Source organism: Trachinotus anak, unplaced genomic scaffold, assembly GCF_046630095.1.
Source record: "Trachinotus anak isolate AG129_WGS33_773 ecotype Australia unplaced genomic scaffold, CSIRO_AGI_Tana_v1 ptg000007l, whole genome shotgun sequence".
NCBI lineage: Eukaryota > Metazoa > Chordata > Actinopteri > Carangiformes > Carangidae > Trachinotus > Trachinotus anak.
This window is the reverse complement of record NW_027273858.1, coordinates 6559904-6576005: the sequence shown is the minus strand read 5'-3', so window position 1 is coordinate 6576005 and position 16102 is coordinate 6559904. Positions and strand designations below refer to the sequence as shown.

Here is a 16102-nt window from a genome sequence, read left to right as displayed (position 1 = left end):
GCAATGGCCAACACTCAGCCCTCGCAGCCCAAACACTGAACAGTCATTTAATCTCTGTGACTCGCCGCACCACAGGCTTGTCTGATATATTAGCTAGCGCTGCCTCATCCAATAAAGACCGCATCCACTCAGTGAGTGTGTGAAATGTACTGTGGTAGCAAGAACACTAGGTTTCTATAACAAGACAAAAGTTTATTCATTATTCATGTCCACAAGGTTCCACGAAAATAAGATTATTGGACAGTGTTTGTATCAAAACAAGATTGACTTAATAAGCAGCGCAGCAGTTTCACCGCAGCTATTAACAGAGTGACAGTTACATTTTGACTCAGCTCTTGGCCCTGCTGGGTGAAAGTAGCTGTTGTGTTATTTTTGGGAGCCAATTAGACAGCCTCTGTGGTTCTTTGAAGCTGACTGAATCTTGACACTCTCTGGGGAGGCGAGTTGTTATGTGCACAGTAGTTGTAGCACATACACAGTCATTAGTCTGGATTCAAACACAGACACAGCTAAACCGGAGCTCCTACTCATTTTCCTAAAACAATATTCACTGTTCTGTCTTATCAACAGAAGCAATTGTGGTGCACTAAATTGTAGTGTATTAATTTATGTGGGTTGACTCCTGGCTCAGCTGTGTTCAAGTGGATGCTGAGTTTAGTACAGTGAGGGATGGCGGCTGTGGTAAGGAAAAGGCCAAAGTGTCACAGGGTCCACAGTAGAAAAAAGTGTCCTTTTGGCAGCAGGTGAAAAGTAATAGTGTTTAGTTATATAAACAGAGAAGAAATATGTATCGAAATGAGGGTACAATGATGTTATGACACGGACAAAGTTGAATTTTTCCTCAATGTGATGTTTCAGAGTTTACTCCTTCGGTCATGTGAATATGCCAGATTTATGAATAATCAGAGTACAGTCTGTGTTTGCTCTCCTCAACTGAACCATCATCTCCAATGAGATAGTTTACTCAGAAAAGTTCAGTTACTGACTCAAACAAAGGAGAAGTATAAGGCGTTCATTAAAACAAAATAACCCCAGGCTCAGAGAATCAAAGCAATAAAGCAGACTGGATAAATAAATAAATGAATGAAATGAAGATCATGGAATCAAGTCAGAGAAATGGTGAGGAGACCACAAGAAACCCTTAAGATATGGAAACAAACCTGCAATATATAGACAAACGATTAGCGTACTATGTCATCAGTAAAGATGATTCATTGTTGTATCGTTGGAACCTGATGTACACACATGCACATGCACTACACTATATGTAAACACATATACAAACATGAGCACACAAATGCATACAGTACAAACACATGCAGACACACACACACACACACTATGGATACTGCAAAGACAGCAAGGAAAATATCTGTGTTTTGAAAGTATTACCAGTCATATTTTCATATTTCTTTCCCCCGCTGTTATAATTTTCTCCCCTGTCAAACAAATCAAAACGCCAAGACCAAACGGAGGCTGAAGGAGCGCCTCAGATTTTCCACTGTCAGGTTCACAAACGCGCTGCTCTTACAAACAGGCTCTGTGCAAGAAGACATGACCTGTGTGTGTTTGTGGATCTGTGCACTGCGACGGTGTGTGTGTGTGTGCGTTTAAGATGGTGTTGACTTTGAGGTCAGTGAGAATGGTACAGCTCATTCTGTTTGAACTGTACTTCCCTATTATGCAAGCAAATATATAATTAATAAACAACCATTAAATAAATGAGAAGCATTCTATTTGAAAATATTTTTTTCTCCAACAGGCTAAATCATAGTGCATAATTCTGCTATTTTAATTCTAATCATTTAATTTAATGTCACCTAATTACTTATGTCAGAATCTAATATCAACATTTTTGTTTTCTTATTGAAATCATGATTGATGCTCCGAGTAATGCTGTGTGAGCGTTTGTATGATGTGGTAGAAATGTAGTTTGGATTTCATGACAAGAGATTGTGTCTGGGCCACAGATGTTTAACCACTTCTATATAGGACTCGAGTTTTTATTCTGAGCTGACTTTTTCAATCTGTTCTGTTACTGCAAAGGGGACATTTCCATTCACTGAAGTGACTATGTGTTGAATGAAATATTTAATGTGTAGGTTAAAACATACAAAATGAAAAAATTTAAATAATTCAATATGTGATTAATGTATTTTGAAATTTCTAAAGACTGTAATTCTCGCTAATAACAGGCGAAATCAAATCCTCTACAGTGTCTTGATGTTTTTATTCCACAAGCCATCTGCCATGCTAAACTGAAACTAAATATATCATAGCAAAAAAAGAAAAAAACTGGGATGATGAAGCAAGAGTCCATTTCATCTCCCAAACAGGATGGCCAGGCGATCCGCTGCCTTCTGGTTACATTTCCCCTCAGAGCGCCATCCGTCATCAAAGGGTCAGGGGTCGGGAGATTCATCAAAACAGTTTGTGCAGTGTGAGGTACACAAAGGAGCCTCTCAGGATTAGAGATGGCCTGCTCTGTTTATGGCTGTCTACATTAAGAGCTATCCCATCATCACCCGGGCCTGCTTGGTGTGAACTCATCAACCATTCCAATGGGCTGACATGGCGACCCATCGCACACACAGCCCTCTTACTGCACTTTCTTTCTCTGCAGCACACACCATGGGAGGGGAACAATAATCAAGATGTACTTTAGTTACACCTTTGAGTACTACTACTTTCCTGAGTACTACTGTTCATTTCCTTCTGGTTGTGTTTTCCTTTTTAGGTATGAACACCTAAAGTGAGAACTTTTACAGAGCATTGGAGTAGCTCAGGATGCCATCGAGAAGACAGCCATTTAATTACAATTTTTTTTACAACATTCACAAACTCTGAAATGAACTAAAATGAGAACCTTTTGTTGAGTTACTGTGAAACTCACATATTTCCCAGACTCTCTTATGTTTTGAATAAACTAGCTGAATTTTTTTTTTTTTTTATCTCTGTTTATAAGATTTCAAAACTCTTTCCACATCTGTCTCAACAGAAAAAAGTGCAAGGATTAGAAATTGACTTTACTGCAAAAGCCGTTCTATTTAGTGAGGCTGAACTGATGGAAAGGCACCAAAATGTGCACATCCCACTTACTGTCATCACTGCTTTTTGCAGTGTATTTCCTGAGTTATCATCAGGGTTAACCCAGTAGTGATGCTCTCGCTTTATTAGTTTGGCCAGGATATCTAGTCACATGGTACTCATCCACAGGCAACAGTTGATGCCTATTGTGTTTGACATACTTTGATTGCTATACAGCCGTTGTGGAACAGGAACTTGCCCCAAACATCAGAGTGGCCTATTTAGTACATTTTGGTTTTCATATTTTCTTCAGGATGATTGCTGCACAAGCCCAGACAGACAGAAGTCAAGAGTGAGAGTTACCAAAACTATCTCCATGATGAATTTCTGATGAACTGTTTGGTTCACATGCTGCTCCGCAGTGAAAAATCTGGCACTGACAAAATGGAGTCCATATATCTCTCTGTGCGTCTCCTTCTCTCTGTGTTCTTGCCTAAAAACTGTGCTGGCTCCATTAGCTGGTGTTTGGACACCTGTAGGGGCTCGGGACTCGACAAGCACGGCTGTCAACGAGGGGCTTTGGTAAATCGAGAGATTATCCAAACAGTGGGACACTAGCTAATAAAAACAAGCCCCCCGTTCACTGCATTAGCGCTGCATTAGCGCAGAGGGTAGGAAGAATGGGGACCCGGGGATCTGAGTGATGCACAGTCCAAAGCTGTTAAAGGGATCTTCTGTAAATTATTAGTGATTTATTGCTGGCTGTAGTTATTAGATTAGTTATAGGAGTGCTTCCTTGTTTGAGGAAGGTGAGGAGCGGAGTGTAGTTCTGAGACACATTTGTAGGAGTGTTTAACCAGAGAAAGCCTAGAATATAAAATATAACAAGAAAAATATTATATGCTGCAGATTAGTCTCATTAACTGAGCTGTTCATCAGCTGTTTAATGAGAGGACAGAGAAATGTAGCAAATACTCTTCAATATTTCTTACCTTCAAAAATACCTTAAAAACCTTCAAAAGCTAAAGTTAGGTTATATCCTCATTCAGTTTTCTGCAAAATAAATACATCTTAATTATATTTGTAATTGGAATATTTTGCAAACCAGCAGAAACTTGTTTCAGTTGCTTTAAATGGGCTTTTTGAATTGCAACAAAAGAGATGTTCAGGTCTCACCAAAAATTCAGGAAAAAAAAAAAAAAAAATCAACAACACAAGATGACAAAATAATAATTAGGAAGCAGCTTGTTTTACAGTTGGCTGAGTTTTCAGCGTGCAGGCTGTAGGCTACATGAGCAGGGCAGGAGGAACAGTAAGCACAGTATATTCTCTGCCGCCGTACAGCAGTCTCGCTCAGGGTGTGTGTATGGGCATAAACCTCAATTTCTGGCCATGACATTTATTAACTCCTACAAATACAACAGCTGCTGCTTTTTTCTCACAGCACGGAAAATGAAATCATCTAATTTCCTTCACATAACCTTGTGTTTTTGTGAAGTTTCTCAGGCTGAATTAAGGGAAAGGTTTCAATGCATTAAATCATTTATTTACACAGTAAAACGTCTCCTTTTCCACCACTGACCAACACAGCGTAGGTGCCTTAACACACTGTAATCCATTTATACAGTCAGCTAATATATGGGCAGGGGTTAAGGGTTTAATTTAAAGCAAATTAGATTGGCTAAAATAAATCTGCTTCATGTTTCTGACTAATACATATGCAGAGTTCTCACTGTCCTGGTGTTTAACTTTTATACAATTTGAGACTGTGTGATATAAAAAGTCTCAAAAATAAATACATTATATAAATGTATTCATGTATTTATTCAAAGACTTGCAAAGGATAACTTTGCAGATACCGTATGAGCAGGTTTAATGCCAATAACTGTTAGCGAGACAGCATAATGTCATTAGGGTGTAATTGCTGGTCTCTGAGGTGGTAAGGACACTGCTGGCAATAACACTCAGAGAGAGGGAATTTGCCTTTTATTAAAAACTGCTTTGGTGACTGGGAGTAAATTCATTATCTGACTCTATTAGCTCAGCAGAGTGGGAATAAACCGAGGAGGGGTACCACAAAATGCCTCAGGCGAATGTGTTTGTGCATTCTATTTATGTGTGTGTGTTGTTTTGTTGGTTTTTTTTTTTTTATCATGGCTCATAAACAAAAGAGTGTCTTTAGATTGACTAGTATAAGTTATCTCAGGAGTGGCTTTGCTTTCCCTGATTGAAAGTCCTTTTTAAATCCAGAGATGACTGTAAAATCATCCTTTAAGGCAAATTTATGGTGAGAAACTGGCAGATGATGCATCTCGTTTGTCATAAATAACATCTTTTCAGTCCCAATCCTAATTGAGGAGTTTGAAAACAAGAAAGCTGTAAACTTTAAAGATAGAAACATTTCTGGTTTTTAACACAGAGCAGCGGGTGATACAAACACGTGGGGATATTTTGTGTTGTCTGCAGCTACAGATACCACATGTTCAGACACACACACTTGCATAGTGTGGCCCTGAGCGATCATTTATCATAAATACATATACAGTCATTTATATCAGGGGAAACGGGCAGTCCTTGGCTCATCTTCTCCATCCTCCCATCCTGCTTGGATTTACAGCACAGAGCCCTTTTCAGCCCCTGTACATCCACTCATCTCCCACCACTTTACCCAGCTCTCTGCCGCTGCCAGCCTGTTTCTCCTTACAGCCCATAATAATCCCCCAAAAAGCCTCTCAGGGTCTGTGTTTCCCAACACTCAGAGCCGAAACACAATGGAAGCTCAGCAAGAGGCACAGCGAAACAGAAGAGATCAGTCAGTGTGATGAATGCATACACATCTGTGGGAGATTTCCTCTGTAGATAAAATGAACACTTACTGGTTTTTAGCTTTTTTTCTTTCCATTTTTTCCCCACTGCTGCGAGTTAGATATAAATCTCAAAGACCAGATTTGTGGGGGTCCTGGACTGCACTGTTTGAGAATAATGAAATAATGCTTAACTTCATGCATATCAACAAAGAAACACGTTAATACTGACGTCTGAAGCACAGGTTGCACAGTCTTGTGTCAATCTTCCCTCACGTCTCTCCGATGTGTTAAAGTTGCTGACACCTGTGCTCATGATCTGTGGCTTGTAATAACACTGATCTAGGAACCGAAAGGGCATGCTGCTGTTGAGTCACTCAGCCATTTAATAACACACAGAGCACCATGCAATTCTTATCTCTAAAACTCGCGCCGACCACAGCCCTGATGCAGGAGCGAGGAATTACCATGCTTAATTTAACTTCATCAACATGTCTCCTCTTAGTTACTTTTCCCTTTTTCCCTGCGCTGCGGGGCAGAGACTGGAGGGGAATAATTTGTTGGTGTGGCTGTGACAGTGGAGGTAGGAGCGTACAGAGGTTTAGGGACCAGACTGTGTGGGCCTATCAGGTTGCAGTATTGAATCGCGGTCTGCCTTCAGACGTAACAGAGTTCAGAGCGAGAAAAAAATCCATGAAATGAAGAATTATCAATCTGTATGTGGAGTAGGAAGAGTAGGAAGGAAATGTGAAAAATATTTGTATTTCCTTTACTGTATTTGAGAGATTAAATCATGAGTAAAAGGAAAATATGTAAAACATTGAAAACAAAAAAAGGGAAGTCTGAGACCACTTCCCTATTCCAGTGAATGGGAAAGTGGTCTAGGACGTTTGGACACAACTGTACTTATTTACTGTTGTGGAGGTATAGAGTCTAATAAAGGAGTTTTATTTAAACAATAGTGGAGTAACAGGAGCCTGTCAAATTTCAGCAGCACTTGACTTTTTGTGGCCAAAGCAGAAATAAACACTTAACGATCCTCAGATTGTGGTTTCTTATTACTAACTATAAATTACCATGATTGAACCATCAGCAATACTTCTGCAATATGAAACAGAGTCTGTTGTTTTTTATTTTATTTTGTTAAAGTTTCCTTCTCACACAGGGAAGCTGCAGATGAATGAGACAGACGAAGATGGAGATTCAGCAGGTAACCTTCAAAAGTTCATCACAATTATTTTTATTTTCATTTATTTTGTACCGTTATATTTTATGCCTTGTATTCGCATCTTATCTTTTACTGTGTTGTAAGGTCTCATTCAGTGCCCTGAAAGATGCCTATAAATAAAATGTTTATTATTATTGTTGTTGTTGTTGTTTTTGTTGTTATTATTGTTGTTGTTATTATTGTTATTATCACTGTCCATGAAGAATAATAATTCTGATGTAAATAAAAATTTACTTATATGTTTACAAAGACATATGACTAACATTAAAGTTTTTGATCAAGAAAGAATTTGCTCAGGATGTAAATGGAGATAAATTTAAAATGTTCCACTGGCTGAAATAAATCCCATCTAACATTTGCTTTGTGTGAATTGTCAGTACAAAGTATTTGGCTGCAAACAGCACTTTGATTTCATTTAGACACTTTCTTTCAGATTATCTCACGTATGTTAAATATTTATGGGTGTGTAGCCTGATGCACACTGTACATCTCTGCATTCATTCCTACAACATTTTAATTAAACTGCTGAAAAAATGCTCCCCCGGGATCACGTCCACAATTCAACATGAAGTCCAGCCCTCGAGAAAAGATCACTTTATAGTCTGACACCAGCGCCAATGGGAAAGTGGTCTCAGACTTTTGGGCCTCACTGTATATCCCTGTGCGAGAATGATAAAAATCATCTGTCTGAATAGTAATACTATTCAGCTGTCAAACTGACAGGAGCAAACCTAATATTGTGTTTGCAGACACTTCCTGTCACATTGGCCTACTGCACCGTCACGACTGACAGAGGGCCATTTATCTCTGCTGTGCCTACCCACCATTTGGTGGCACTTTTGCTGCGCCTCTGCTGTAGACGCAGTAGGCGGATCACTTCTGCTAATGGCTCAGGGACCTGTTGAGTCAGATTTTAGATTTGCTGTTCTGCACAGCAGGCTCAACTCGCTGTGTTGTGCAGCTAATTTAACCCCAATCCATAGTTGAGCTTCTCTGTTCTAATGTTTTACCTTAAGATGCAAAATTGTGAGACTTTAAACTGCCGCAAAAGAGAAAAATTAAAACACCTCTACTTTATTTTTTCCACTTTTTTGTGTGTGTTCAAGGGACAAGAGTTTGTGAGGTGACTGCTTGCAACGTCTGAAGCCGATCAGGAACAGATGGACAGGGTGATGACCCCCCCCCCCCCCAGCAAGCAAGAGCAGCGGCACAACTGCCACTCAAAATCCCAGCGTGTGGATGTGTGTGAGTGTAGATTTGTGCATCGGAGGAAGATGGGGGGGGGGGGGTTGTGTTATGGCTCTCAGGGTGCTACGGCAAACAGGGTCCCCATGAGTGACTGACAATCCTCCAACATCTGTTCCATGCAAAACACTCTTTCTTCCTCACTCTCACTTCTTCACTAACGATCTCCCTGACTCGGTCTCTGTTGTCTCCCTGGCTGTCTCTTCCCCACACACACACACACACACACACACACACACACATACAGTTAGATGATCTTTTCATTTTACAGTAAAGCCAAGAGGAATGGGGAAATTAGATTAGGGCAGAATAAGATACTCCATTTATGATGTGGCTCTTTGCAGGGTTCTCTGCATGGTTGACAGAGGAGGCTACAGACGGCACTGATGCCTTTACCCTTCTCTTCTCCTTCCTCGCTCACTCTGTTGCCCCCCCCCTGCCCAACCCACCCACCACCATTCCTTGCTCAATGATCAGGTTTCTTTTTGCCCATCAGTGGAGAGGGGGAGGAGAAGAAGGGGATAAGGGGGGGGTGTTCTGATCAATGGCAGGAAACCAGACGATGGGAAGACATGAAATAGATAGGCCCCATAACCTACCTACCTACCAGGATACCGCAATCACTTCTCTCTCTCTCCATCTATTCCTTGCTCACTTTTGTGTTCCTATCTGTAATTCACACATGCACAAAGGTGCACACGCGCGCGTGCACACACACACACACACACACACACACACACACACACACACACACACACACACACACACACACACACACACACACACACACACACACACACACACACACACACACACAGTCTTCTCTGTTGAAACACAGTCCAGACATCACACATACAAACACGCATCTGACCGCAAACATGCTGCAAAAAACACACAGCAGCACCTACTTTCAGAGTCTGATATGCCAACACACACATAAACACACACACACACACACACACACACACACTCAACACTGCAGACTGCACAAAGTGTGTATAGCTTTCCCTTTAGGCTGAATGCATACCTACTCACCTGTCCCTTATGGGAAAATGACTAATAACAACCAAAATTAGAATATATTTTTCTCCCAGCTCTATGCAAATCTCAAACATATTGCTTTCTGTCTCCAGGGGGCCACACATTCCCACACATGAATATACTTAGAGGTGCAACTGAGAGGGACACAAACGCATACACACACTTCACCCAAGATATGTGTAATTAGGACAGACAAAGAGAGTAGCTGTCTCGTTTGAGTTTATTAATTTGTGGTATTGCTATTGGTGTTTATTGCTAGCATTTTATGGTGGACGACGACGCTGCTCATTCCTTGAGGCGCTTATTAGCAGAACGGGTATTTGCCGGTTATTTAAATCTATCTCTCTGGATCAAATTATGCAGTATTAGATTCTGGCAGAGTTATGAAACTAACACTGATAATACAGTGGGAAAAGGTGGAGACTTCATTATATTCAAAGACTGTGCTGAACTTGATCTCATTGGTTCCTGTGTCAAAGCTTTATTGGAATTTTTTTTTTAAAATCAGATCTGATTCGAGTGGCCGTAGTTGCAAGTTTGACAGCGATGCATATAGTGCGTCCTTGTATGTGTGCACACGCATATAGGTGTGTTTCTGATCTATACAGTGCAGACTACTGAGCTCTCTCGCCACCCCAGCTAACTCTTAACTCCTGTCAAAACAAGGAGTTTTAAATTGAATTAAGACTCCATGCTGCAGTCCCTGCTGAGCCCCCCCAACCAACGCCTTTAACACCCTACACTGCTCTGGGACACACACACCCACATTAACACACTGTGTATTCACAGACCTTTTACATGCAAATACGAATGCACAGACATCAATACTAACAACAATCTCAAAATGTACACACACTGTACACCTGAATTAACGACAACCAATGGAAATAGGTGTAATTTTTAAAACCTGCTAGAGCTCAGTGACCACACACACAAGCAGAGGCTACTAAAAGAGAATATTTTAAGTAAGATGAGGCCGGGCTCAGCCTTGAAACTCTGTAGCTGTTAATTCATTGCAGCTGAAACAGAGACGATGATACCTTCTCAGAGCTGGGAAGACTACAGACTGAGGATTTCTACTGCCCTGTTTTAAGAGTTTTGAAATTATGTTTGGGTGGTAAGTTGAACTGAAACGTGTGTACTGATGGTGCGTCCAGCAGGTTCAAAGGTCTGTGACTAAGAGGGGGATGTAGAACTAATATTATGCCACAGAAAAAAAGATTGTATCTTAATTTTTAATTTAAATGTTTTTAGCATGAGGGAATTTTCCTACAATGAGGATTTCTAAAATGTGAGGATTTCTGTGTTCAGAAGTTAATCTGCAATGGGTAATGTTTTTACTGTATGTTTTCATTTGATCGTCATATTAGTATTGATATTTGCCATTGATATTTATATCAAAAATTAATCTCTAAAAACAGCATTTTACAGATCGTATTCTGTAAGCACTAAAACCTGCTCACAGACAGCAAAAGACCAAAAGTGTGACTCACAGAGTGACTTAAAATATAACAGCAGTAAGCTGGTTCGTCTTTTGTCCTCTGTGATGTATGTTGCATAAGTGTCGATGTTCTGTGTTTTATCCAAAGATTTTCTTTCCAATTAGTTCAGTGTGTTGTTGGCAGTTCAAGTTACTCTATTAGAAATTATGTTAAAACAATATTATCTAAGTGAGAGGGTCATTAATCATCAGGCTGACAAGAGCTCTGGACATTGTTGACGAGTAATGAGTGTGTTACTAACCTTTAATACATTTGGGCTGCTGTTAGACAGGTGGATAATTAGTACATTGATGATGGTACAAAAATATTCTGTATACCATTAATTCTGGTGATTATGTGTCATTACTCAACTGAGAGGCACAATAAAAGGCCGGAGTTTTGTTTCATTTTTACAGTTTGAATTTTTGTCTTCTTTCGCATATTGAGAGCTTTGTAGCTGCAACCAGAAAGATATTACTTCATTCCTTGATATATTTATGTTTGTATTTGTTTGAGTATTTAATTGTTGTTTAATTCACATTGTAAGAAATTAAAAATACTTGTTTAAAGAAAAAACATGTCTGCAAAATTGTTGGCAAATTAATTCATATTCACAATATTTTTTTGCCAAAAAAGTGTAGTATTGTGACCATAAGTGTCACACAATTAACATACAATTAACAGTAAAAACTAGTCAGTGGTAAATGTAGTTATTTTTTTAAACACTGGATCTGCTCAGTGTTACATGTTATTATACAACTCATTATTTATGAAGGTCTGTATCGGCTACATGAATTTATGAATGAGCTGTTCTAGTCTGGCTCCCACAAATGAGAGTTAAGTGGTGTGCGGGACATAACCTTTGCTTGGGGAATGAGCAAAAGGTTACTGCAGTGTGTGTGTGTGTGTGTGTGTGTGTGTGTGTGTGTGTGAGTATTGAGCAAAGGCCACTGCAATGCAACCGAACACCAGCTCTTTGTCTGGGCAGCCGCTCACCACAGTCTGCTAACCAGAGTGCCTCCTTCCCTTCCTAATGCAATTCTTTAGTAGTATATTTATAATATTTATTTCAAATTACCATTACATGCTAAAGTTACATGAGATTAAATAACTTAATAATGGATAATTAAGTGGATATTGTTTGTTTTGGTTTTGTTTTTTTATTCTGCATATTTATTCTGTTTTAACTCTGGTTATGTTTTTATTGTTTCTTGGCCCAGACCTAAATGAGTATGTTTTTGTTCCAGCTTCAGCAATTATGATATATCTAGTTAAAAGTCTATCCTGTGTTAATGTAAAGCAGAGCTTGTGATGCTAAATGTATTTTATCACTAACAATAAAATTCACAGGTTTAATGAGCTATACAGAGTTCACGGATTTTCCCCAGAGACAAAGGAACAACAGGATGTAAAGGTTAAGACCAGAAAACCTCTCAGCTGTTTTACACTGCTCTGACATTCTGCATTTTGTTTTACAGTTCATAAACCACCTGTTGCATGGTGGGGAAAAAAAACAGTAAAGGTAAAAAATTTATAATTATACACAAGTTTTCAGGAGGTGAAAAACTAATACTAAAAGAAGTGAAACACTGATAGCATGGCTTTTAATTTTCCCACGCTGTAGTGAGGAGTGTGTTACAATATCTACCGTAAAATGTTTGTGTGAGGCTGGTAGTGTGTGCGTGTGTATGTGTATGCACATGCGTTTTCTGTCCCTCAAGAGACATGATAATTGTTTGTTGTGATATTGTAATGAAGCCCTCAGGCCCTCTTAAACTAATCAGCCTCCCTCTCTCTCTGTGCAGATAGATCAGTTGTCAGGGCTGTGGGCAGGGTGGTGCAGTGAAGCTCAGCGTCTGCCTTTTGGCCTTTGCCTTGCGTGACACATTCCCTGCCATTCCTGCCTAACACGTTAGCATGCAGCCTGCCTATCAATCAGCCCCTCAACTCCCCCATTCCAAGCTCCAGCTGTTGTTCCTTGTCACTCTGGAAGTGATGATACATGAGCAACATTTTAAGGTAATTCAGCTCAGCAACTCTGCCAACAATTACACCAATGGTATTTGAAGGGTTTTATACAAATGTTAATGTGTCATCTTGATCAAAGGTTTGCTACGTGATGTGCTATGTATGTGTCAGTCAGCAATCTCAGTGGGTTCTGTCAGATCATTCAGCACAGTTAGTAAAATATTAAATGGTTTTATCCTCTTTTTTTTTAATTCATAATTTTTTTTTGCATCACAAGTATGAGTCCCCTTCTACACTTCTGTGCAAAAACAACAAATCAAGGATCTATTTAATACATGAATCATAATCAGTGCAGATTTATATACTGGATTCAGTGGAAAAAAGTCAGAAAACTTAATAAGGTAATGCTCAAAATGCACTTCAAACATATTGTTGTTTTCTTTTCTAGACTCAACTGAAGCTCAACACTTTCTTGCATTTGTCACGTGATTAAATGAAATAAAAATCTGTGTTTGAAGTTAATTTAGTTTCTTTAAATTTGTGTGAATTTATGTGTGAATCAGTTTACTTGCCTGTAAATTACACAGTCAGCGTCAAACCGTTTTTGAATAGTTGCATAACAGGATAATATATAGAGGCAACAAATTACCGTTTTTTTGAGGAAGCTATATTACACACACTCACTGACACACACACAAACACACACGCACTTGAACCATGTGAGGAAAAAGGAAAAAAAACAATTATATACATATATATATATATATATATATATATATATATATATATATATATATATATATATAAAATTACCCTGCGAAAAATATATACGTAGCATTGTAGTTTTTTCTGGCATGGATCAATACTCAGATATGTTGTAAATTGTTGAGGACGGGTCAGGGCTGTATGGATTTGGCCAGCGGCTTACCGAGCTTACAAAACAGATTACCCTCCAGAGAATGAAGTGTAAATTAACTCTCACTGAGGATCTGGGTCTGTGGCATGCACCGTGTGTGTGTGTGTGTGATGACCATGATGACGGTGATGATGATTGGTTAATTGCAGGCAGCTTGCAAGTGCAGTGTAGAGCATATTCTTTGTGTGTTTGTGTGTTAGTGTGTGTGTGCATGCGTGGTGGTGGTTCACAGGTTGTAGTGGAAAGGGAGTGGCCTGCGGTGGCTGTGAAAGGCATGTAATATGTTTAAATAGAGCAAAGTAGTGTTTGGAGAATTGGTAATTACTTGCATCCCTCTCTGGCCATAGGGACACTGACCAGATCTCAGCCCTCCACCACACACACACACACATAGCACACACATACACAAAATATGTACACTCCACTATGAAACTCAGTCAAACACTCAACACAGAGTCATTCTGACAATCAACAGTCATCAGCAGTAGCCAGCAAAAGAAGCAGATGAAGTAGTTTAGTGAAAAGCTGCCTATTAGTGATTATAAATGTGACTAAAATATGAAGCGACACTTTACTTGACTTTAAAGCATAGCTCTAACACTTTCAGAGGTCTTCCCTGCAGGGTCATCAAAGATCTCCATTGCCTTCCACTGCACTGCAGCACAACCTAAAACTCCTCTCAACTCAATATCATTTGTCGTGCACCAAAATCGACAACTAGAAGTCATATCAGAATGGTAAGCGTAGTTATTTTTATATGTTGTTTGTTAGCTTGTAACTGGCAGTGGCTGACACAGTGTTAGTGGCTGTGCTAATGAAAACTGTGGCTCTCTGTACTGACAAAGTTTCTGTGACTGGTGAAAGAGCAGAGCGTATAAAGATAGTTAGGGGAGGAAACATCGGAGAGACAGCCACATGTTGGTGACCCAGACCCAGACTCAGATGAGGAGTCTGTTGTGACCAAAATCGGTGACTAGCAGACATATCAGAATGTTTAGCATGGTTAGCATCTTTTATTTGTTTATGTTTTTTGCAAGCTCGCAGCTGGCAGTGGCTAACACAGTGTTAGTGGTTGTGCTGATGCAAACTCTGGCTCTCTGTACTGACAAGGTTTCAGGTTTATTTTGCCCGCCCCCAATCCCCCCAAGTGGACAGGATTGGTTCTTTAGGTTATATGACATATGAATCCCTGGCTGTCTGAATCCAATTTTATTAGACTGTCATTGGTTCACTGCTGTTCCAAGGTGGAAATATTCAGCGATGGCGTTGACGGCTTATTTGGCTCATGAAATGTCTTGTATTATATAAAAAACATCTTATGGACATGTTAACAACGTTAAAAACTTGATTTCCATCGACGAGGATCTTTAAGAGGGAATGTGTGCATAATCCAGTTCTTGGCTCGCCACATCATGACCATATAATGCAAAGTCAGATGTCATTGCTCTGCTCCACCATACCACCCAAATCTGAACCTCTCAGAAACAATAAATACCACAATATTAGTTTAGAACAAGCGAGTAGAACATCCATTTTGTCCTTTGTCCACTATTTCATACAATCTGTCCGTGGAAAGTCAGTCTTTATATCCATTTCTGATCTAGCTGCTGTATGATTGTTGATCCCATCCCTCACCAATAGCAAGCAAAGTCAGAAAACTACAGAGACTGTGGTGTGGTGGTTTCTCAGTCTGTTGACAATTTCATGGCTCCAACATTTTGCACAAACTGCATGAAATGCAAAACAATTTCAGAATAATTCCAGAAAAATACAACAAAAAGACAAATTTAGTTCTGCATTAAAATGCAATCTCAATACAATTAAACAGTGCAGCAATAATGCTAGTAAGGCAGTGAGCTGTTGGAATGTCAGTCGTTCAGTTGCTTCTAAGCTGTATATCAGCCTTCGCTCTCAAGCCCTGGTCAAACCAGAGTGGCACAACCAAGTTCATTCACTTGTCCTTGCAAAATAGGTGGTACTAGAAGCTTGGTGATGAAATGACCTGCAAAGGTAGTTGATAAGCAACTATAGCTGGTGAGCTAACTGCTAACTGGCTAATCAGCTACACACATGCTAGCACACGTCAGTCTCAATAAACGTGAAAGATGCAAGATGGGTAATAAACTACAAAAGCTTCCTCTGTTTTGGACTATCCAGAAGTCATACTTGAACTGGATGCAAAAAACTGACTTCACACCCACCAGCGAATCCACTGATCAGAGATCAGAGTGATTACATTATGATTTCTCTGTGAAATGTTGCTGTTATGAATGCTCATGTCACCAGGCTTTTTGCTGTGGGGTCTAAAGTCGTTTTGCACCTACCCTTTTGCACATAGTGTGAATGGACACTGTTTGCGCTCACTGGGAGAATAGCATTGTGGTATAGGTGC

General features: G+C 39.7%; 1 long non-coding RNA gene across 2 annotated transcripts in view; it reads left to right on the top strand.

Moving 5' to 3' along the window:
• Positions 1–13318, top strand: part of LOC139622664 (uncharacterized) — a 40961-nt gene extending 27643 nt beyond the window's left edge. The window contains exons 3-5 of one of the 2 annotated variants that reach the window (XR_011691359.1): positions 6997–7041; positions 8166–12348; positions 12632–13317. This is a non-coding gene — a long non-coding RNA (uncharacterized lncRNA). Of the gene's footprint in view, positions 1–6996; positions 7042–8165 lie in introns of both variants that reach the window. The other variant, XR_011691358.1, reaches the window with a different exon arrangement.
• Positions 13319–16102: the final 2784 nt, after the last annotated feature.